Genomic DNA, 23,729 nt, shown 5'->3' on the forward strand with positions numbered 1-23,729 from the left:
AGCTCTTGAGATCACCAATAATTCAAAACATTTGCTTCCCTGCTCACCAAATAAACAACTTCTTTTGTTTATTCATTCTGGTCTTCCTAACCTGAGTACGTGTGCTGAATGGAATATGTAAGCACTGTAGTTCTACTGGAAGTCTCTATTTTCATTATGGATTAATACTTTTCTAGGTGGTTCACATGAAGTTTGGTTACTAAAAAGCTATTCAAATAGCTTTCCATTTGATCAATTCTAGATGCATTGGCAAAAATGAATTATTGCAGCTACAAAGCTAAGAGTAGGACTCCCAATGAACTATTTGTCCAGATCCCAGCTTGGAAGGCGCTGTGGGGGGGCCCTGAGTGGCAAGTGAGTCCTACCCCATAATCACTCTCATGTGGTATGACCGCAACAAGCAGTAAATTTGGGGGAAATACCCAGTTTGATATCTCTTTTGATCCTTCAGCTTTGTGTCTCAATGGAATATTTAAAGCAATCAAGATTCAAAGTCCTAGAGAGTCAAAGAAAGCAGAAGTGGTAAGTCAAATATAGACTGTAATGACTAGAAAATGAAGAGCCAGTCAAATATTTTAGATGGAGAAAGGATAAGTGCTGTTTTGACTCTGTGCAGATACTTTACATTTTGAAGTTGATAATCCCCCTTTTTAAAAATAATCTACTTTTTATTTTAAAGAGAGAGAGAGAATGAGCTGGGGAGAAGGGCAGAGGGAGAGACAGAGAGAATGCAAAGCAGACTCCATGCTCAGTGCTGAGCCCCACGTGGGGCTTGAACCCGCCACTCTGGGATCATGGACTGAGCCAAACAAACAAAATCAAGAGTCATACACTCAACTAACTGAGCGACCCAGACACCCAGACAACCCCTTTTGTACAGAAGACTAGTAAAATCCCATCTCTTCAGTTTCAAGAGGCAGAGGATCATAGCAGTCAAATATGGAATGAACAGGCAAATGAGCAAATAGTTAAGATGGTTAAGGAAATAGTTGAACTAGTGAATGAAACTGCTCAATATTTTCAGTATGGACTAAGTAATGACTGAAAAGAAAAAAAGTTTTCAGTTGAGTTTTACATATGACTGATAAACATCAACAAAAAAAGGTATTTAGCATAGAACAAAAACATAAATAGAAAACCTGGTGATGAAAAAAGAGAAAATGAGGCTTTAGCATCAATAGCAAGTACATTTTTCTAATCAAAAGAACTAGTAGATTACTTAAATTACTCCTAAGAAGGAGAAGGAACTCAGATCCCCAAGAGATATTTCAATCATAAGGAAAAACAGATGAAATAAGATGTAATTCTTAAACCTTTTGGGTAAATTAGTTTCTACAAAAATTTCAGTTTTGACTCCTTGCCCTAGCATATGCCACCTTTAGGAAGGATAAATTATTAGTGTGGGAATGCCTTAAATTAACAAGGTTCACAGTAGATATACAGGATGTAGATAAATAGATTAGTACGTAGGTAGTCAGATCAATGGATGAAAACTAATGGACAGAAAGACAGATAAATTAGTTTATTTTTTTAAGAAATTTTTTTAATGTTTATTTATTTTTGAGACAGAGACAGAGCATGGGCAGGGGAGGGGCAGAAAGAGAGGGAGACACAGAATCTGAAGCAGGCTCCAGGCTCTGAGCTGTCAGCACAGAGCCCGACGCGGGGCTCGAACTCACAAACTGTGAGATTATGACCTGAAGTCGGACCCTTAACCGACTGAGCCACCCAGGCGCCCCTAGATAAATTAGTTTATAATCTTCTTTAAATTAATTGATATTTGAAGTCCTTCAGTAATTGTGTAAATGGTCTTGTGTTATAGAAATATATGCTATTTCCTTGGAGTTTCAAGGTAAACAGTAAGTATTTAAAATGAGAAAAATACATTTTCAAGACTTCCCAGATATAGGCTTATCTTGGCTAATTCACTATTTCTCAAAAGTGGCTACAAGCCAGAATCCCCTGGGTTGCTTGCTGAAAATACAAATTGCCAGAATCTATACCAACCCACTGAAACAGAAAATTCCAGGGTAGGAGTCTGGGAATAGGAAGTTTTAAAAAGCACTTCTGAGATTCTTCTGGTTCCAGGATTTAGTATAACCACCTCCATAATTACAGGAATAAGAGTTCAAGATGTACTCTTTCAAAGAATCAATTTCAGTTTGGGAGGAAAGCAAGATAATAAAAGGTATCTGCTGGGGTGTATATTTACTTCATTTCTCCAAGAATGGCCTAAAGGCAACTGACTATGTTTAAGCCTCTGCTAAGTACTGGAGGATGGGGGTGGGTTAAGGGGAGGTGGTTATTGCCCAACAACAACCACAGAAGATGAAACTCCTGCTCACCGAGAGATCTCAGTCTTGTTTGGTCAACATGAATAACAAGACAAGTTGAAGCTTATGTAAGACAGTATATGATCCATATATGATTGAGCAAGCTCAGTGATATTGTCAAAAGGATTATTAGTGTGGGCTTGGGTTTAATCAGTTGCAAAACCAGATGGACTCCTACATCCATGTTTGTCCAGTGGGGAGGGTATTTTCCAGTAGAAACATCTGAAAGGTGAGATTTCAATACACAGGCAAACAGCCATCTTAAGTAAATGAACTCAGTGAGGAATAGAAGCAGAAAAGAGGATGGGAGCTGTCAGATCAGGAAGGACACCATCCAAGGAGAACAATCCAGCATTTCTTCTCCTTTCTCCAGTCAGTCATTTTATACTCATGATGTTCTGTGAACCAGAATTATTAGGCTGTAAAAAGAAATGCTCACCTCTAAGTTTCAAAAGAAAGTGGTGGTAGAAATCACCAATGTTTACTCGAAGCTGAAGATATTGGGGGTAGGATAGGGAGGAAGGCAAGGATTGGGGTGGAGGGATGCAGCAATCTGTCAGTGATAACTGCACAGTGTTTTTAATACATTTGACAATTTATAGTTTAAGCTATGAGGTACTATGGATTTGCATGCTTTGGGTATTTTAAACAATTTTCTAATGCTGCAGAATATGAAATAGTCTAGAATAGTATTATGTTTTATAGCATAATAATATCAAAATGCTTTCTCAAGAGTACCACATTATCATCTCTTTTTAAGGAAGGAATTCTGATGCATAATTAGAGTTAGGACTAGATGTCTGTACTCTATTTCAGTTTGGAGATCTGCCTCTGACCTACTGTTGTAAACACTTGGAAAAGGTTTGTTCCATATATGAGCATACCATGTGTTAATTTTCTTTCTTCCTCTTCCCCCACAGAATTTCTTTCTTGCCTCACCAAATATGAAATTTGAGCAGAGGGTCTTCAAGTTCCCAGTCTTAAGCATTTTTAAACATTTTGTGTACAACTTCATTTTAAAAAGTTCTTCCTTTTCTTTCTTTTATTCACGAGTAGTTTCAGCAGAAGTGGCAGAAACTCCTTTATTCTCTCCCAGGTTCAATACTTCAACGTTCCTGGATAAGAATTCTTCCTAATAAAACTTTATATTTCCCAAATTATCTGGGCCTGAGCCCCTTTGGCTAATTTGTTCTGTGCTAAGGTTAATCCTGATCTCCATGTCTCTTTGTTGAGCAAACAGATGGGAAGGGACAAATTTGTACAGCACTGTCAAGAATGATTTAAATAAAGTTCCACTTTTTATTTTTAAACAGCATCTTGAGAGAAAGTATTTTCAGTCAGCCCTCTCTAGGGCTCCAATCACAACAGGACCAAACATCCCTCATGGGTTATGAGCTACTAGCTATACCACCATTGGCCCTCTTCAGATCTAACTGCCCACAGGTTAAGAGCAAGCAGTCAGTCTTAAACTGCCTCAATAGTCAATGGAGTGGTTATCTCTGGGCCTCTTTCCCCAACAATCCTTGCCTTTAGGAGGTGTCAGAATTTGGAAGGAGATGAGCCAATGCCAATTTCTACATAATCACCTTACCCTACTACCATCTACAGTGATCTCAACATTTTCTTTTTTTCTTTTATTTTTAGTTTTTTTTTTTAAGTTTATATATTTATTTTGAGAGAGGGGAAAGGAGGAGAGACAGAAGGAGAGAGAGAGAATCCTAGGCAGGCTCCACACTGTCAATGCAGAGCCCAATGTGGCGGCTCAAAATCATGAACCATGAGATCATTGCCTGAGCCCAAGTCATACGCTAACTGACTGAGCCACCCAGGCACCCCTCAGTGTCTTCTGAAATGAAGACATCAACAGTGCTTACTCTATGCTGGGATCTGCTAGGTACTCTAAGCATTTCCAAAAATACAAACTCCTCTAATTTACTTGATCCTCATAATGACCTTAGGAGATACAAACTATTATTATCTACAATTTACAGACGAGGAAACTGGTTTGAAGAGGTTAAGTGATCTATGCAAGGTCACACACCTAATAAAACTTCCAGAAAAAAGAAATTAGATCACCTCCACCAAATGACAGAGATATTTAACTTTCAGGAAAGCCATGTGAGAAAAAATGTAATTAACATATATTCGTGGGGATCTTTTATTTTCTATGCCTGTATTTTATTCACCCCTAGACATATAAGGTTAGGGCCAAAGTGAGAGAAGACTAGACATCAAGTAGGCAGAACTGGTAGTAAGTGTGTGTGTGTGTGGAGGGGGGTCTGAAATTCTGGAAAAGTTGACTGATGACATCCTTTTCATAAGGTTGCAGTAGCCAAGAGGATCATACCACTCTAGAAAATTCCCTCTAAAACCCCTTTTCCTTCAATATAGATAAGAAAGACTTCACCAAAAAGCTGCTAGAACTGATACATGAATTCAGCAAAGTTGCAGGATACACAATCAATATACAGAAATCAGTTTCATTTCTATACACCAATAATGAAGCAATAGAAAGAGAAATCAAGAAATTGATCCCATTTACAACCGCACCAAGAACCATAAAGTTCCTAGGAAGAAACCTAACCAAAGATATAAAAGATCTGTATGCTGAAAAGTATAGAAAACTTATGAAAGAAACTGAAGAAGACACAAAGAAATGGAAAAAAAATTCCATGCTCATGGATTGGAAGAAGAAATATTGTTACAATGTTGATACTACCCAAAGCAATCTACACATTCAATGCAAGCCCAATCAAAATTGCATCAGGATTCTTCTCAGAGGTAGAACTAACAATCCTAAAATTTGTATGGAACCAGAAAAGACCCTGAATAGCCAAAGTAATGTTGAAAGAGAAAACCAAAGTGCGAGGCATCACAATTCTGGACTTTAGCCTCTACTACAAAGCCGTAATCATCAAGAATGTATGGTATTGTCACAAAAACAGACACACAGACCAGTGGAATAGAATAGAGAACCCAGAAATGGGCCCACAAATGTATGCCCAACTAATCTTTGACAAAGCAGGGAAGAGTGTTCAATGGAAAAAAGACAGTGTCTTTAGCTAATGGTGCTGGGAGAACTGGACAGCAACATGCAGAAGATGAAACTGGATTACTTTCTTACACCATACACAGCAATAAATTCAAAATGGATGAAAGACCTAAATGTGAGACAGGAAACCATCAAAACCCTAGAGGAGAAAACAGGCAACAACCTCTTTGACCTCAACTGCAGCAATTTTTTGTTCGACACATCCCCAAAGGCAAGGGAAATGAAAGCAAAAATGAACTATTGAGACCTCATTAAGATAAAAATCCTCTTCACTTTACAGGAAACAATCAATAAAACTAAAAAGCAACCAACAATATGGAAGAAGATACTTGCAAATGACATATCAGATAGGGGTTAGTATCCAAAATCTATAATGAACTTACCAAATTCAACACCTGAGAAACAAATAATCCAGGGAAGAAATGGGAAGAAGACATGAATAGACACTTTTCCAAAGAAGACATCCAGATGGCCAACAGACACATGAAAAGATGCTCAACATCATTCATCATCAGGAAAATACAAATCAAAACTATAATGAGATACCACCTCACACCAGTCAGAGTGGCTAAAATTAACAACTCAGGAAACAACAGATGTTGATGAGGGTGTGGAGAAAGGGGAACCCTCTTGCACTGTTGTTGGGAATGCAAACTGGTGAAGCTGCTCTGGAAAACAGTGTGGAGGTTCCTCAAAAAATTAAAAAAAGAACTACCCCACGACCCAGCAATAGCACCACTAGGAATCTATCCAAAGGATACAGGAGTGCTGATTCAGAGGGGCACATGTACCCCAATGTTTATAGCAGTGCTTTCAACAATAGCCAAATTATGGAAAGAGCCTAAATGTTGATCAACTGATGAATGGATAAAGAAGATGTGGTTTATATATACAAGGGAATACTACTTGGCAATGAGGAAGAATGAAATCCTGCCATTTGAAACAACATGGATGGAACTGGAAGATATTAAGCCAGGTGAAATAAGTCAGTCTGAGAAAGACAGATACCATGTTTTCACTCATATGTGGAATTTGAGAAAGTAAAGCAGAAGACCATGGGGGAAAGGAAGGGGAAAAATGTTTTCAAATAAAGAAGGAGGCAAACCATAAGAGACTCTTAAATATAGAGAACAAACTGAGGGTTTATGGGGGGATATGGGGGACAGGGGAAAATGGGTGATGAGCATTGAGGAGGGCAGTTGTTGGGGTGAGCACTGGGTGTTGTACGTAAGTGAATCACAGGAATCTACCCATGAAACCACGAGCACACTTTATACACTCTATGTTAGCTAATTTGACAATAAATTATATTAAAAGAAAATAGCAACGCTACTAAAGCAACAAGACTCCTAGGACTTCACATTGCTTTTCACCCATTGTCAGGTGTAAGATAAGAGAAGCTCTATACTGAAGATTTGATAGAAAAGAAAGAAAAAGTAAAAATCAAAAGCAAAAATTAATAAGTTAGGGATAAAATCTATAGTTTGTTTTCTTAAGTTGTTTATTTATTTAGAGTGAGAGAGCAGTGGAAGGGCACAGAGAGAGGAGAGAGAATCCCAAGCAGGCTCTGCACTGTCAGCTCAAAGCCTGACATGGGACTCGAACTCATGAACCATGAGATCATGATTTGAGCCAAAACCAAGAGTTGGACACTTAGGTGACTGAACCATCCAGGCACTGCTATGGTTTGTAGTTTAAAAGAAACTAATAAAATAAATAACCACTAGCTAGTTTAATCTAGAAACACTAAGAAAGTACAAATACTGATCATAGTTTGAGAAGGGAAAGAATCTGAACTATAAAGAAAATTAAATGTTTCAAAGCCTAGATAAAATGATTGATTTTCTAGGAAAACATAAACTACCAAAATTGACATGAGAAGAGATAAAAACCCTAAACAGGTCAACAATCTTGAAGATATTAAGAATGTTGCCAAAAGTTACTTCCTGAAGTAGTGTCAAACTTAGTTGTAACATTAAATTGTTTTATCCTTAAAAGGAACACATAATTCTTATAATACTTAGGGTATTTCAGAAACTAATAAAGGCAGGTTTGTTATTTACAAAGGCAGAGAAACACTTAGACCAAACCCTGAGAAATCCAACACACTCAGATGAGATAACTATACACTAATTTCACTTACTATGACCAATGGAAAAAAAAAAACTTAAATAAAATTTAGCAGTATACTATGAAAATAATTAATTATGACCAAGTTGGGATTATTCTTGAAAAGCAAAGATATTTAAGTATTAGGATACCAATAACTGTAACTGACCATTGGAGATCCATAGAGAGAGAGACCATATGATTCCTTTAATAGATGCTTAAGAGACATTTGATGACATCCAACATTCTTTCTTCATAAAAATCTTTAATAAATGAAGATTATATAATAATTAACTAAATATGAACTTATATTTATACAGGAACACATACAGCTACATATACACTATATATATAAAATATCAAAGGTCAATACCATGTTTAGATTTAAAAGTGATATTCTAGAAGCAATGCTAATAAAATCAAGAGAACTTAAGCCTCTCTTTTATCACCAGTGATGTTTAACATTACTCTGGATATGCTAACAAATATAGCTAGACAATAGTATTATTATGATTAAATAAAATGTAATCATTTAAAGATGATATGATTATTACAACTAGAAAATCTAAAAGAATAAAATAAATTTGATTTTAGCAGAACTTAGATTTTTTTTTACATTGTAAACAATGACATGTAAGAAAATTTAATGAAAACAACCCTACTTACTATGGCAATAAGACCATAAAAATTCTTGAGAATGAACTTAAGAAATGTAGAGGTTGTAGAAATTATAAACTAATGAAGAACTGAATAGAGAGACATATTTTGTCCTTGGAATAGATGATTCAAAGTTGTAAAGATATCAACGTTTCCTACATTAATCTAGAAATGAGATGCTTCCTTCCCATAAAAATACCAACAAAACTAAAGAATTGATTTAGAAGACGAATACATAATAATGTACAGAAAAATCTTAAGTATAATGAAGGTTTATTAACTCTACCAAAGATAAGATCTATATTAGTAGATTATGGTACTTGTCAAACAAGAGATTGATCAATGTTTAGTCCTCAACTTAAGAGGGGACTCCAAAATAAATCCAAGTATGTATGGGAATTTAATGTGTTTAAAAATACATTTTAAAGTAGTTAGGAAAATAGCTCTTAAGTAAACGTCACTAGGACAACTGGAAGCTATTTGAAACTAGTAAAGGTAGTACTTTATTCCTTATTCAAATTCCATAGTGGATCAAATGTTTAAACACAAAAATAAAAATACAAGAGTACTAGGAAAAAATGTAAGTGGATGTAACTTGGGGGTAGGAAATGCTTGGATTATGACAAAATCTTAGAGTCATAAAAACACTGATAGATTTAAATAATAAAAGTCAAAACCATCTATTAGTTTACCTTAAACAAATTGTTAATGACTTTGAAAAAATGTAGCTTAAAAATAATTAGAAGCCAATAGACTAATATCCATAATATATAAAATGCCTAAATATCAATGAGGAAAAAAGGTAAATAACTGGCAATGCTCAATATTAATAAAGTTATAAAAATAATGTATTTGTGATTAAAATACTGAAGTATGAATAAAATATTCCTCTTTTCCTTTATACTGGAGCTATGTTATTTGGCATCACCTATATCCTGGGGAGGCAAGGACAAAAAACAACAACAACAACAACAATAATGGAGAGTATACGTAAGGAATTCACACTGAAGAAAGCAAGTATGATTGACACAAGCAAGGCTTATCTCAGCTTCATGAATGGGGGTCTACCAAGTACTTTCACACACACATTCATTTAGTGCTCAGATTATTTGTACTTAAAGATGACAAGAGTAATATTTAGAAAGGAAAGAAAGATCCACAATTAGTAATGGAGAATCAAGACTTGAAAGTGCTTCCATTACTCCATTTTATTGCTAGTGCTATGACAAACATCACTGTACAGTTAAGTGCTTCTGTTTGAAGATACACTATCTTTTTGGGGTATAGGGAAGGAAGAGGTGCATATGGGAGTTGGATGGCAAAATCCAAATTTCCATCTAAAACATGACTGTAGAGCCCATTTATTACCATAACAATTTATTTACTTGTGATATTTCTTCACTTATAAAGAAAAACTCAGACTTTGGGCCAGACTACTAAGACAGTTTGTCTACTCAAACTAAAGCTCACTCCCTTCCCTGTGGGGCCAAATTTCAATTTGTAAAGGCTATAAATCAAATATGAGCACATGCTGATCCAGATGTAAAAAAAAATCCAGGAAAAAAATACGGTCTTTCCATTTCTGTATTGTTTGGTCTGTTTGGACACATACCTGTGAGTGGGTTTTTATTTATAGAGACACAGTACAGATTGTATATTATTTTCCTGTTATGGAAGAAATGAGGCTATATTCACAATGTACCGTATTTCTGGGCATCAAAATTACCTTCTACCTGTATCAAATCCCTGTGTTTCCATAATGAAGAGAAAGTCTTTGTGTTCTAATGAATGATACTGTTCAATTTATCATCAAAGTTCATGAATTTCCATTTTGCAGCATTCCCTTTTCAAACACCTATGGACTTGCAATATGTGTTCCAACTACATTTACAGAGATAAGAATCTCATCCTAATAATGCCCTAATATTGGATTACAAGGAAGAACACAATATTGGGTTAAAATGAAAGAGTTTTTCTCAAATGAAGCAAATTGAAGAAACAAACTAACAACAGCCAACTGAACTTTTTTCATTTCTTACTTTTAGAAGTTTTAGAAATAATTTGCTTTATATTTCAATCACTAAATCCCTAAACTATTAAAATGCAGAAGTAAAAAATATCAATATATGGCAACTGCTTATTGGATTTTAATTCTCCCCTGTGAATTCCAGTCAGAAATTCTCATTATTGGTACTTTATTTATTGGTAGTTTATTTATTTGTAGATATTCTATCTGAGAGCATTAAAATTCATTAAAGATAAAAAAAATATGTAAACCATTGACAGGTAATGGTTTCCAGCTTTGGGGAAACAAGTTTACCTTAATAATATAATAAATTTACTCTATGAATTCAATTTCTCTATGCTTAGATTTCCCATAAATTTAACAGCAGAGATCATAGCCAGGAATCTACAAGTAATGGAAAACAAGGTCTCTGAGAAGCCACATGCTAAATCAAAGGATCAGTCATGAAAAGTTATGCCCACAAGAGGGGTCCCTATGTTCTCAACGAAACTTTAACTTTCTTCGCACACAATCCTAAAAAGTCCTATTTCCTCACATCCACTCTTACCTCCTTCTTTTTATACAATGGTCAGAGTGGTCTTTGTAGGATAAAAATGTGATAATGCTACACCCTGCTTGACATAGAATATGCCCAATATATGTTTGTAGAAATAAAATTTTTAAAAATATGCTCTACTGAAATGGTATAATATTAAATCACATGGAGATGTATATAACTGCTTACAATTATAAGACAAAAATAGATTCTGGATTTGTGGAAATAGAGGGTATAAGGTAGTTTAGCTAGATGACTAACCACTACTGATTGGAATCTCTTATTTGTAATTATTCACTAAAAATAGAAAAAAAAAACATCTCTATTGCAACAAGTTTCTAAGAAGTTTTGGGACTTATTCCTTTTTCCTCTTATGTGCTTCTTAAATATACATTGAAGAGACAGTTTCAGACATGGTGGCTTCACAATATAGAATATTCTCCATAAACAGAACAGGCCAAAAGATGCTACTCCCTTTAATAGAAACCAACAGTAGTCGATATATAATTCAGTGACAGCAACCACTCCCAGGTATGGTTTTTAAATATGCAGTAGCTTCGATTAGCATTGTTAAAGAATAACTACCCATCAGGCAATGTGCTAGGCATTTTAAAAATATATTCTCTCATTCAGTCACAAAATACTCACATCTATCTTATCACACAGGCATTTTAATTCCCATTTTGCGAATGAAAGTCAGAGACTCAACTGCTCTTAGTGAAAATAAGATGTCTGCTGAATCTCTGGTAAATCAAAATATCATTAGCATGATTTTCTGTGACATCATAAAGGAAATGGATTGCTAATTTGCATTGAGTCTAGGAAAATGAAAATCAGCCAGGTATAATATTAGCATTAAGCCAGTAATATCCAGAGAAGAGTCTCTGCATCAGGTAGATGATGGAGCATTCCACCTGCTAAAAATAAATAAATGAACTCTTTAATGGAACAAGATGTACCTTTAGACTGCTTGGGTACATTTTAACACTAATGATAATGATAATGCTAACTAATATTGCAACTTAGGGGCACTTTCTATGAATCTCACACTGGGCTCTGTTTATATGTGTTATCTTATTTAAGTAGTTCAACTCTTTCTTAGAAGTTATTTTTACATTTTTAGATGAAAAGACTAAAGATCAGGTAGCTTAAAATAATCTCTTAGAGGAACAGAAGTTTTGGATGAAGGCTTCTGTGATTCCAAACTCTGTGTTCTTTACTTCTAGCACATGAACCTTCTGAACAACTGTCTGAAGATATCATATCTCTGTCTTTGCATGACCATGTGCTCACCAAAACTCCTGGTTATCCATATGGCTTCCCACATACTTGACCGAGATATCATCCTAGATAATGAACACTCAAGCTCTTTGAAGGCAGTTATCCTTATTGTAGATAAATGTACTGGCCTTCTTAGTTTACTCCTCTAGAGTAAGCTTAGTGACAGATATTCAGTCCCTCAGTCTCAGAATTCTGGGAGCAAATTAAAGAATTAAATTTTTGAGGTTGAGTATCTCCAGAACAGAAAGACCACACCCATGCAAACCCCCGACACTCGGGTGTCTCTTTTTGAAAACTGGGGTTTATAATCAGTCATTTTGTCACGTTCTGCAGACAATAGAAGACCATCTGATGAAGTGCCCCATATCCAAGCCAAGTTTATCAACAAGAATTTCTTGAGAAGAGATCTTTATATTAGAAGCACAAGCCTCTGATATGCCAATGAAGAGTTCTTGGGTAAAAGAAAAGATACTCAAAGATGGTTAGATAGGGGCACCTGCGTGGCTCAGTCGAGCATCTGACTTTGGCTCAGGTCTCACAGTTCTTGAGTTCGAGCCTCACATTGGGATTGCTGCGGTCAGCACAGAGCCCACTTTGGATCCTCTGTTCCCCTCTCCCTCTCTCTCTTTCAAAAAAATAAATAAAACATTAAAAAAAGAAGGTTAGATAAAGGAGGGTTTCTTAAGGTTGTTGGGGGATTCTGGAGGCCAAGGGAAGCAGGCTTCACTTCTACTATCCATTTCCTTTCTCAGCATTCATAGGGTCTTTCCTTCCATTTGCCAGTTTCTCTCTCTCAAAATTGGATTAAAAGTACCTCAGAGCTCATCAGAGCATGTCTAATAGACAAGGCCATGGCAGCGGGCACTGAAGGACCATTAGGTCATACACAGGAGAGGATTACCCTTGCAGTTGCTATTTTCACTTACAGCTTCTCTATATAGGTATACAGTAATTCCTGAAGAGAAGTTACACAGGGGAGGAATCCATGCAGTCAGTATTCAGCTAAGCAACTGTCCTTCACACAGTATGTGCTAAGGAAGAAGCTCATTTTGCTTCCAAAGTGTCTGTGTGTGTGTGTGTGTGTGTGTGTCTGTGTGTATAATAGAAAGGTATACAATACATAAAAAGGTCAGAGCAAGGAGAAAAGAGTATAATAAAGCAAAGCTAAATTAGAAGCTGCATGGACATGTACATGAGGACAGACTTGAATAATCAATAAATTCTCAGAGAATCCATCACTTTCATGCTTGGTTTAAGGAGATAACGGCTTCACAGATGTATCAAAATGATGGCTGAAAACATTTATTTTGCTACCTAGATTATCAATTGGCATATATAATAAAGTATTTAATTTTGTTCTATGAATTCTTTAAAAAAGTTGTCTATACAAGGTTTCTAGGCATTATAAATGAGGTAAATGCACAGAGAATTAAAATTCTGGAACTATGTTATGGCATATTTTAAAGTCAAAGTCCTCTCAGCTAAAAAAAAAAGTAATAAATTCTTTGTTTCAAATAAGTTTTAATTGGTGTATGTGCAGATTTATTTTTTTTAGATAACTGACATATGAACCATTTTTCTGATATTAAATTTTATTAGAATAAAAAGATTACTAAAAAAATACACATGAAATTTTAAATTCCTTGATAACTTTCTGGGATTTCCAAGGAGGATTTGGAAGTCTGATCAACAAGAACCAAATGGCATGTTTCCTGATTTACCTGATTACTTAGCTAAATAAAGACAGTAACATTTATTTCAACTATGTTTCAGGTAACTAAGAACATCTGCTATAATTGAACACAGACAGTTCCTTTGTCCTCTCTTGTAAGATAGCCTATTACCTACAGTTGTGGGGTAACTGAGATTTTTTTTTTTTTAACTATGAAAAGGTGACTGATATTTGTTCAAAACAGAGAGCTGACTGGAAGCTCTGAACCCAGACCCATTGAATGGGAGATGTTGGTTCATTTGATTGCTGACATCATATTATGAGTGCCTAACAACTTCCGGGGAATGTGCTGCCTTATAAAAGGGAATCTACAGCAATTGTGAAAAAAATTAATTACTCTAGGACATTAAGGTTAATAGGATCATTGTCTAATGTTCTAAGAGGCAGGGAAGATCTGCTGAACTGAGCATGTCAGGATATTAATTGCACTGATTGGAGTCTATTGGAGTCCAACAGAAATAGTGTCCACCTCGTGTGGTATCTCAAGAGAGGGCTCTGGCTTACAGTGATTTCTGTGTGAAGTGGCCCATTCATTAAAGGGGATGATGGTCCTGTAGACCTATCACATTAAAAAATAAAAGGAATGAGAAAAAAATTCTAGTGCTAACTTATTTGTTGCCTCACCAATGTTCAGTAATTGGACAAAATTTCATCCTAATTATCTGCTACTTTTCTGTTCCTTTATATCAGGCTCTACTCATCAATTCACATGGCTAAATTGTCCCATAAAGACAAAAATCAGTATTTGTCTTTTATTTATTTTTTATAATTTGTCTTTTCTGTTACACCTTTACTTCTACTGTTTGCTCTTCATATCTATGATTTGATACTCTACAAATGTGAATTAATTCATTCTTCCCTACCCATTCATTTACTTACCAAATATTTAATGATGGTTTCTAAAGAGGGGTACATTTTTCATATTTTGTTCATTATTGTACTTTCAGTGTCTGGCACTATCTAACAATGGTTACTGTATGAAAGAATGAATGAATGACCGAATGAACTTAGTGTCAAGCACCATACTGACTGCTGGTTTTTGGCTCCATACCCCAGTTTATTAGTCTCTTTCATACTATCCTTTGTTTCCCTTCCTAGCATTTTAGACATTCATACCCACGACCAGTATTTGATGTTATTCCATCTTCCAATTTTGATCTTTCCAGTGTTTGCAGAAGGGGACTTAAATCTGGCCTCACAGAATCTCATCCATTGCATCAATAGCTTGACCAATGTTCAGCCAAAGGTTGAAGAACATGGAAGGCAAGGTTAAGATCACAATATAAATGCATAATATTTACATAGAGAAATTTCTAATAGGCTTTCAGTTGTATAAATATATCTTTGGGCCCTAAGATTTCTCAAGGAAAGTCTATTGTTCCCTAGTCCCCCAGCACCACTTGGGGGTAAAAGAGACTTAAAGTATAGAGAAAAGGCATTTGGATGCATGATGATATGAATACCATTAAGAGCAAAAAAATGTTGGCTGGGAACTTGAATATTGTTATCCAGGTTATTTTGCCAATTAAAATACACAGCATTTAAGTGCAACTAATGATTTTTCATTGAAAGCAGGTGAAAGTACTTAAACACAAACTCATTAAAAATCATTCAGCACCAGTACCAACCAAAAGATAGTATTATCCTCATTTGCTGATGAAAAAACATGAGACAAAAATCAGGTAATCCTCCTCAAACTAGAAAGGAAGTCCATTATTACAATTTCTCACCTTCATTTATATTGCAAATCAAGCGAGAAGGATTCATGTATAATAGCAACCAGCTAGCAGAGAGTAACTTTCCAGGATGCAGAATTCAGACACCATTTATCTCCTCTCATAGGCAGATTCTGGGAGACTATTACCAAATGCTACTTTAGAACTTTTCACCTTTGGCAGTTTTCACCATTTCATTACATCTCTGTAAAAACTTGCATTTTCTATTTTATTCACTACTAACAATCCATTCCTTCCAGTTAAACTTTACCCAAAAACAGTATTCATAATTTTCCCAAAGTTTCATAAAACAGTGTTCCTCAAAATGTTTCACTATTATGTGTTAGAATGGCTATTATCAAAATGACAAAAGAGAGCAAGTGTTGGTGAGGCTCCTCAAAAATTAGAAATAGAGCTGCCATATGATTCATCAATACCACTTTTGGACAAATATTTAAAGGACAAGCAGTCAGTATCTTGCAGAGATATCTGCACCCATATATCCATTACAGCGTTATTTATAACAGCCAAGATATGGAAATAACCTAAATGTCCATGGGTGGGTGAATAAAGAAACATAATATATATATTCACAGACACACACACATATACACATACACAGTGGAATATTATTCAGCTTTAAAAAAGAAACCTTGCCATTTGCAACAACATAGATGAACTTGGTAGACATTATGTTAAATAAACCAGATCTAGAAAGACAAATACTCCATGACCTCATTTATATGGGGGATTTAAAAATGTTGAACTTATAAAAGCAAAGAGTAAAATGGTGGTTGCCAGGGGCTGGGAGGGTAGGGGAAAGGAGTAAATGTTTGTCAAAGGGTACAAACTTCAAGCTACAACGTGAATAAGTTCTGGGGATCTAATGTACAATGTGGTAATTATAGTTAATAAAACTGTATTAAATAGTTGAAACTTGCTCATTGAGTTGGTCTTAAGTGTTCTTAGTATACACACACACACATGCAAAAGAAACCATAATTATATGAAGTGATATGGTAATTAGTTTGAGAGCAATAATTTCACTCTATATGCATATCAAAACATCACCTTGTATACCTGAAATACATATTTTTTAAAATTTTCTAAGTATGCCACAACAAAACAGCCAACCCCTCATCCTCACCTCTGCTCTTTGAATCTAATAAAGCTTCAACCTCTAAAGCTCACTTACTCAAATAACTGCTAGCTCCCTTACCTCACATCTTCTACCTTTGGCATAAAGGAAGTCATCTTAAATTCCAGAAACTGGTTGAAAAATTACAGGAAAAGCCTGATTCACCTGGCTTGGGTCAGATACACAGCAGATCAACAAACTGGAGCTCCTGAGGCAGAGAAATGGTGTAATACAGAAATTCTCTCAGAACCACATGGCTTTAGTCACGGAGTAAGCCTTTCCCCACTGCAGGACAGAATACTAGGGAGATCCAACAGCAGTAACAAGTCTACTACATGGCTTATTTTAATATGAAATTTAATCATTCCTTTACTATACATTGCACTCTGCATTTCAGGAAGATATTTTATATTTTTTTTCTGCATTATTTGTATCTTCTTATGTATTACTCTCTACTCTGGAGATGACTGGATGGTGGCAGTCTGGGTGGGGTTCTGGGATCCCAGCAATTGCCCATAGAAGCTATTGCTTACATGTGGCTTAGAGAGATGCATGTTAACTAAACAAAAAATACAGGATGGCATGGTGAAGAATGACAGGGAGACTACCTTTTGGTGCATGATTCAACACCGGTGAGGATAAGGTGTCAGGAGTTGCTTGTGGAAGGCCAAGTGCTGAAACATTCTAAGTAACAGGTTTAGAGGTTTAGATTTTATTCTTTAGGCAACACAGATACATCAGAAATTTTAGAGATGGAAGTTACACTTATATTCATGTTTCAGAAAACAATTCTAGCAAAAATGTGTATGGCCAATTAGAGGGACAAGAAACCAGAGGCAAAAGATTACTTTAATAAGTTTATTATAAATATTCCACACATTTGAGAGACATTGAAAAGGAGGCATCCACATAATCTGGAGCTAACTGGTAGTTAAGAAAAGAGCAATAGTCAAAGGTAAGACAGACTTTGAGCTACAGGGGGAACATCAGGCTAAGAGGTTAAAATTAGTAGATACTTAATGTAACCTGAAATTAATGAGTTGTAAATTGAAACTCTTTCTGTCCTTTTTAAATAGACCATAAAGATATTTGAAATAATCTTTTTTTTTAAGTCATCTATACACCCAGTGGAAGGCTTGAACCTACAACCCTGAGATCAAGAGTTGCATGCTCCACCAATTGAGCCAGCCGGGTAGATATTTGAAATAATGCTATGGTTAAAATTTTTCCAAAGGACAGAAGAGTCTAAAATTCACTCAAAATAACCTTTTGAATTCAGATGGTAAGATTCGGGAGAAGTGAGTCACAAGGCCTAAAAGTAATGTGTGATGGTACCATATGTTGCTTCTCTCAATAACTTTTTTACTTGTTCTTAAAGACAAAAATAAATAAAAATAAATATACATGTTCAAATATCCATCAACAATATCAAGAGTACAGATCATGGTGGATAGTTACTTTTCCTTTGTGGACTACAGAGTCTGCCTAATTCAATAATCATTACCACACATACCACAATCCTACAGCCCAATTTTCTGCCTAAACAAGCTCCAACTTGCCTATTTACAATTCACTGGATTTTATTAAAACTCTATTAACAATTGTTCAACTGATTTGACTTCTTGGTATAAGTAACAAAGTCCACAACAGCCTGGAATTAAGATGTGTTTGGCCCTGACTTGTAACATTGATCAAGTTGCAACCAAGGAGGTCAGCTTTCATTTGTTCAGGAAATGATTCTGCCTGTATCTTTATCTAAGCCAAAAATGTCAAATTAATCAGGAAGGAAACTTAATAAATGTTGGGAATTATTCTTTGCTTAAATTCAATAAAAAAAAAATGAAGCCCTATTTCACTAGTGGTATCATAGGTAAATGTTATTAAAAGTGACAACTCTAAAGAAATATCTGGTGCCTATCTAAATTGTTCATTTTCATTTGAACTACAGGTATATATTTTGACCTCTGCAAATGCTTTATAAACTTCGGATTCATGATATTTCATTCACATGAATGAAATTCTAGTGAATTTGTATTCACTGGATATTTACAGATCAGTGGCAATGTGTCAGGCACTATGGTAAAATATAAGATAATAATAATGAGTATATTAATAAAAAATAATTTTTCATGTTACTATTTGCCAGAAAATTCTAAGAATTTCTCATGTATTTATCATTAACTTTCCTTAAAAATGTTATGAGATTTGGAAACTTTTATTACCTCTGTTTTACAGATGAAAATACAAATGCAAAGTAATTTGCTCAATGATACATAGCTTTAAAAGTATGGAAGCTGTAATTTTGAACCAGATTAATTGTTTCTAAAGTCATTCTATGGTAAAAGATGAATAATGATGAATTACACTGGAGCATGACAAATAAATGTCTTGAGAGCACACAAAAAAATCATCTTGACATCCAGCAATCGGGAAAGCCATCAGGGAGGTAACATAGGCAAAGTGTCTGGATAGCTTTATGCCTTTGAGGTGGCTGGTCCACTCCCACATACATGGTTAGCAGGCACCATACCATCAGGATAAGTTCTTGACATCCTGTCTGTAGGTATGAGCACCAAATCTTGAGCAACTCTCTCAACTCTCCTGACCCAGTTCCATATGCCCTTTGCTCCCTGTCTCGTTAGTATATTGACAGAAGACTTTCACTCATCATATGTAATATTGCTGGCCATTTCTCCTCCACTAACAATTTTGTCTTTCAACTTGAGTTTGACACCCACAGGTTCCTTGGTACAGTTTTGTCTGGAGTCATTTGGACTCCGCTACAGTGAAGCACCAACCTCATACCTGTGCAACTCTTAGGCTGGGACAGTCTTCTTCCCAGTTAATCTCTTGGACAAGAAAGTAGACATGGAGTCCTCTTAATTTTTCATTGTTAGTTTTTCTAATTTTGACAAAGCTACTTTGAGTGCAAACCCAGATTTCTAAAATAAGAACAAGTGCAGTCATAAAGTTTACCATCTCTCTAAAGAACAATGTTTTTTTATAGTTCACTGTACAACATTTGCTCAAAACAGAAGTGAATCAATAGTATTTTATTGGTCTCTTTCATGCTAACTCTTTGTTAATGGCACACTAAATCTTGTTACTTTGTTGAACTTCATTGCAGAGACCCTATAACATGTATTGGGATATCCAAGGCCCAAAGTTTGGGGTTAAGGAGTCTGATTGTGGAGGAAGGTCAAGTACAAAAAGGATGGGAGATAATTCTTGGATCTACTTTCCACTACTCCTGGTTTTACACAAAAGATGCTTAGTTTTGTTCAAGTCATACAGTAGCCTAACCAAAAAATCTGCATTCCCAAATACATTATTACCATACCACTCCCCATTCATTTTCAGGTGTAGGGGAAAGCAAAGTAAATGTGATAAAATGAATGATGAAAATAAAAAAAAAATCATTGAGCCTGTAAAGCTTGTGGTTTTACCTATAATTGTTTTCCATTTCTTCCTTATCCATTTTGAACTGGCATTTTTTCCTCTAGAAAGCTGAGGAAGTCTTCTTTTCAATGACTTTAACTATTTTCCTCTCTCCATTTGCCAAATCTAAGTATACTGAAGGAATTTCATACTTAATGATTAGAATTGATCACTAAATTTGCTAGCTCTGAAAACATAATCTATTTTATATATCAAAAACTTTATTTTTCTTCACAATCCCAGCCTAATGGGAAAACAAAACGAAGAGAATAGTCTAAAAAAAAAAATCAAAGCAATTCAATGGAACTATTATTTACCAAACACAAAACCACCAAACACATCAATAATATGCCTCTTACCCTTTAGGCATCACCTTCCAAAACATAATTTTCATGCATTTATTCATTTAACAAACGTCCCGCCCCCAAACCAACTATAAACCAAACATTGTGCTAAGTACAGAGCATATGGAGATGAAAAAGACATAGCTTTTGTCTACAAGGAGCTTCTAAACAAGAAAAAGAAACCAAGTACTCACAATATAGTGGATCCAACAAATTTGTTTTCTGGAGCCTGACTGCTTGTGTATAACTCTTGGTTTTGTTACTTACTAGCTCTCTCAACCTCAGCTTCCTCAGTGAGGAAAGAAAGATATAGAACGGTTCTCATCCCATGTGTTTGTTGTTAAGATTAAATGAAATAAGGTGCACATGCTTCGAGCAGTAACTATCTCACAGGGATCAAGAATTAATTATTATTGTGAACAATTGCTACTTTACAATACTAAAACACTCTCACATGCACTCACAAAGGTTTAGAAGCCATGGGGCATTCAAACACAGTGGTTCAATGGAGAGATGATTTATTTTTATTTGGTGTTAGAAGGATGCTCAGGAAGACTTTAGGGCATTTGTGGCAGACAGTAAAGAAAGAATGTGATTATAATTTATTGAGATGAGGCAGGACACAGGAGATGGATTTGTTTTTTATTTTATTTTGAGAATGGAATAAGTGTTGCTTTCCAGAACTGTAGAATTTGACACCCCCCCCCAAATATCTAATGGGGTTTTCTCTAATCAATGGTATTAGCAATTTTTTTCTTTCTTTCTTTTTTTTTTTCTTTCCCAAATTCTAAACTTGGGTTCTTCTATCTGGTGGAAAAACAAATGGGCTTTTAGATTCTATCAAGTCCTGTCTAAATTAAGAATAACTACTACTACTTCTGCTACTAGTCTGTGCTAGTTTATTTACCTACTTGGATGTGACTCTTTTGGGGTATCTACTGAACACCAAAGATGGTCAATGATTTCTAATTGATTATGGTGAGAGAAAAGTCTGGTTGTAGCTCATGCCATTATGGCTAAAGCAGAAATTGTTCAAATTGGCATCTGATGGATTTAAAAATGTCCCAGGTGACTCTAATAGAAAGCCAAGTTTGCAAACAATTAGTTTAGGCATAGTAGTCATCTCCTTCCCTATGCATTTGGAAAGTTCTTCATAGGAGTAAGGAGGTGGTTTTTCTAGCCAGTTTAAGTGATTATATGAATGGTTGGAGCCAAGACCTAAAGATTTCTGGGACTTAAATTGCACTAAAGTAAAGCAACAGGAATATACATGCTCTACACTTGGACAATATAAATAAATAAACTGTCAGTTCCATCTGCACACAGTAGGAGATGTTCTCACAAACGACATTAGAATAACCATGTGTGGTTTTGCCACCCAGTATTCCTTCAGATGTCTTATCCTTGAGACATACCTTATCCCATTTAAAAATGAACCACAAGAAAAAAAAAAGAGAGGGAGGGAGGCAAACCATAAGAGACTCTCAAAAACTGAGAATAAACTGAGGGTTGATGGGGGGTGGGAGGGAGGGGAAAGTGGGTGATGGGCATTGAGAAGGGAACCTGTTGGGATGAGCACTGGGTGTTGTATACAAACCCAATTTAACAATAAATTTCATATTAAATAAATAAATAAATAAAATTAATATATAATGCAAGATATAAAATAATGTATAAATAAATAAATAAGAACTATATATCTGCATCTATGAGTTCAATTCTTTCAAGCTTTTAACAGGCAAACAAAATACCCTGTCCAAACAAAACAAAAAAAATACAAACTTCTATGACTCATATATGCACTAACATTTTGTAATCATGTCTTAAAGGATATGAAGAGCTTTATCATTTTCCTTATTATTATTTTTTTAAGTAGTCTACATACCCAGCATCCAGCCCAATGCAGGGCTTGAACTCACGACCCTGAGACAAAGACCTGAGCTGAGATCAAGAGTTGGAGGCTTAACCGACTGGGGCACCCAAGTGCCCCCCTTATTTTTGATTTGTATATTTTGAAAATTTAACTCATTCTTCCATAGAGTTGAGGCAGCAGCACACAGAACAAAAAAATACCAGATCAGCCATTACCCATACACTAATTTTTTTTGGCTAACATTGGAATATTCTTTAAAATAAGTAGAGTTGGTGAGAGACAGTAAAGGGCAATTTTTTTTTGTAGAAAAGATTTATTTTCATTGTATTTGAAATATAGTAGTCCAGAAGCCAAAATGAAGCTTTTAGAAATGAAGACTTACTGGGGAAAAAAAACCCAGAAGAAAATATATTTAATAATAACATATAATAAGTATAGGGGTTCTAACTTATTGATTCTTTCAAAATTATTCATTATTTTATCCATTCAAAAATTATTAATCAACTGCCTATTGTGTCTAGGCACCATTCTAGATTCTGATTCTAGATTGTGATAATGTAGCAATGAATAAAATAGACAATATCCCTGTCTTTATGGGGCTTGCAATTTATTAGGGGGACAGACATGAGGCAAATAAATAAATATATGTAATATATAGTTAAGGACATAGACTATACAATATGGAAGCCAGAACTGAAAGATGAAACGGCAGCTGGAAGGGAGAGTGAGGTAAAAAATGAGTTATCTGCTTTGTTTTGTTTATTTATTTACCAAGTGAGAGAAATCATAGCATGAACTTTGCTCTGGAATTCTTTCTGTCTGGATTGCTTTTTTTCCCCCGAACACAAATCTAATTTTCTTATATGCTTTGCTCAAATGTCATCTTTTCAGTGAGGCCTTTACTGATCATCTTATTTAAGATTGTGCCCCTCTCCACCTATCAGCACTCCCTATCTGATCTATATCTTCTATATTTTAATTACTGCTTTTGGTTATTATCTGCCTTAGCCCCATAACAATCCAAGCTCCATGAGGGCAAGAATTACTTTCTGTTATGTTCACTGCTGAATCCCCAGAGATTTCAACAGTTCCAGACATATACCTGGTATTAAATACATACATCTGAATGAATGTTTGAATGAATTAACAAATAAGCAGCCAGCAGAGTGTTTTAACATATAGGCGAGGCAAGGAAAGGACATCGGTTGGGGTGAACATAATGAACACTACAATGAACAATGGACAATAATAGTCTCTGCCATCAGTACCCACCTTCTAGTGACTGGAAATAAACAGACAATCCTACTCCAATGTGATGAAAGTTCTGGGTGTTCTGGAAACACAGGAATTTCCTCCTCTGCTGTGAAATGAAGACAAGCTAATTGAGATGGGGTAATAGCTAAATGAAGACTTGAATATTAGAGCTACCCAGGTGAGGAAAGGCAGAGAGAACAGCATGTGCAAAGTAACTGATGATAAGGGAGAGCTTGCTACCT

At 35.3% G+C, this 23,729-nt stretch overlaps 1 protein-coding gene across 9 annotated transcripts in view; it reads right to left on the reverse strand.

Moving 5' to 3' along the window:
* Positions 1-23,729, reverse strand: part of LINGO2 (leucine rich repeat and Ig domain containing 2) — a 434,702-nt gene that overhangs the window by 173,371 nt on the left and 237,602 nt on the right. For 7 of the 9 annotated variants that reach the window (XM_049624660.1, XM_049624668.1, XM_049624633.1 and 4 more), the window contains one exon: positions 23,506-23,593. The exons of 1 other annotated variant lie outside the window; for it this stretch is intronic. The gene's annotated coding sequence lies outside the window, so the exon portion shown is untranslated. The remainder of the gene's footprint in view (positions 1-23,505; positions 23,594-23,729) is intronic. One more of the 9 variants, XM_049624622.1, reaches the window with a different exon arrangement.

Source organism: Panthera uncia, chromosome D4 (genome assembly GCF_023721935.1).
Source record: "Panthera uncia isolate 11264 chromosome D4, Puncia_PCG_1.0, whole genome shotgun sequence".
Classification (NCBI taxonomy): Eukaryota; Metazoa; Chordata; class Mammalia; order Carnivora; family Felidae; genus Panthera; species Panthera uncia.